Source organism: Rhincodon typus, chromosome 34, assembly GCF_021869965.1.
Source record: "Rhincodon typus isolate 14 chromosome 34, sRhiTyp1.1, whole genome shotgun sequence".
NCBI classification, from domain to species: Eukaryota; Metazoa; Chordata; class Chondrichthyes; order Orectolobiformes; family Rhincodontidae; genus Rhincodon; species Rhincodon typus.
Window position 1 is genome coordinate 1,170,074 of NC_063365.1, and position 1,129 is coordinate 1,171,202.

Here is a 1,129-nt window from a genome sequence, read left to right on the forward strand (position 1 = left end):
GTGCCTTTCCAGCACTGCCTGTGGGTCAGGGGGAGGGGGGAGGTGTGTGTTTCCAGCACTGCTTGTGGGTCAGGGGGAGAGGGGGGTGCCTTTCCAGCACTGCGTGTGGGTCAGGGGGAGGGGGGGGAGCGTGTTTCCAGTACTGCTTGTGGGTGGGGGGGGGGGGGGGGGGTATACATATGTGTGGGGGGATGTCCATGTGGGTGTGTGTGTATAAGGATGTATGGGAATGTGTATAGGAATGGGTAGGTGTGTGCGCAGGTGTGCATGTGGGTGTGCATGCGCGTGTGTGGGGGTTGTGTGTCTGTGCGCATGTGTGTGTGCACATGTGCATGAATGCGTGCGTGTGTGAGAGATGTGTGTGGGTTTGGAGGGTGTGTATTTGTGGAGATGTGTGTATCGGTATGTGTGGGGGTGCAGGATTTGTGTGTGCATGTTCAGGTGTGCGTGGGGATGTCTCTGTGTGTGTATGAGGGTGTGTGGCGATGTCTGTGGGAATGTGGAAGGGTAGAGAGTTTTTGTGTCTGTGTCTGTGGGTGTGTGTGAGTGTGAGTGGGATTGTGTGTGTGGGTGTGTGTGTAGGGATGTGTGGGTATGTGGGTGTGCATGTGTGTGTGCGTGTGCAAGTGTAGGTGTTGTGTGTGCAGAGGTGGGTGTGTGTAAGGGAGTGGAGGGTGGGTGCGTGCGGGTGTGTCTGTTGGTGTGCGTGTGTGTTTGTGTGTGGGGATGGAGGATTTGTGTGTGCATGTGTGTGTATATGTAGATATGTGTGGGGATGTCTCCGTGAGTGTATGAGGGTGTGTGGGGATGTCTGTGGGAATATGGGAGGGTAGAGAGTTTGTGTGTCTGTGGGTGTGTGTGTGTCTGTGGGTGTGTGTGTGTGTCTGTAGGTGTGTGTGTGTCTGGGGGTGTGTGGGGACAGTGGGTGGGTGTGTTTGGGGGTGTGTGGGGACGGTGGGTGTGTTTGGGGGCGTGTGGGGACAGTGAGTGGGTGTGTTTGGGGGCGTGTGGGGACAGTGGGTGGGTGTGTTTGGGGGTGTGTGGGGACAGTGGGACGGTGTGTTTGGGGGTGTGTGGGGACAGTGGGTGGGTGTGTTTGGGAGTGTGTGGGGACAGTGGGTGGGTGTGT

The 1,129-nt window shown here is 57.2% G+C and overlaps 1 protein-coding gene across 2 annotated transcripts in view; it reads right to left on the bottom strand.

Moving 5' to 3' along the window:
- Positions 1-1,129, bottom strand: part of alox5a (arachidonate 5-lipoxygenase a) — a 50,310-nt gene that overhangs the window by 34,973 nt on the left and 14,208 nt on the right. The window lies entirely within an intron of this gene.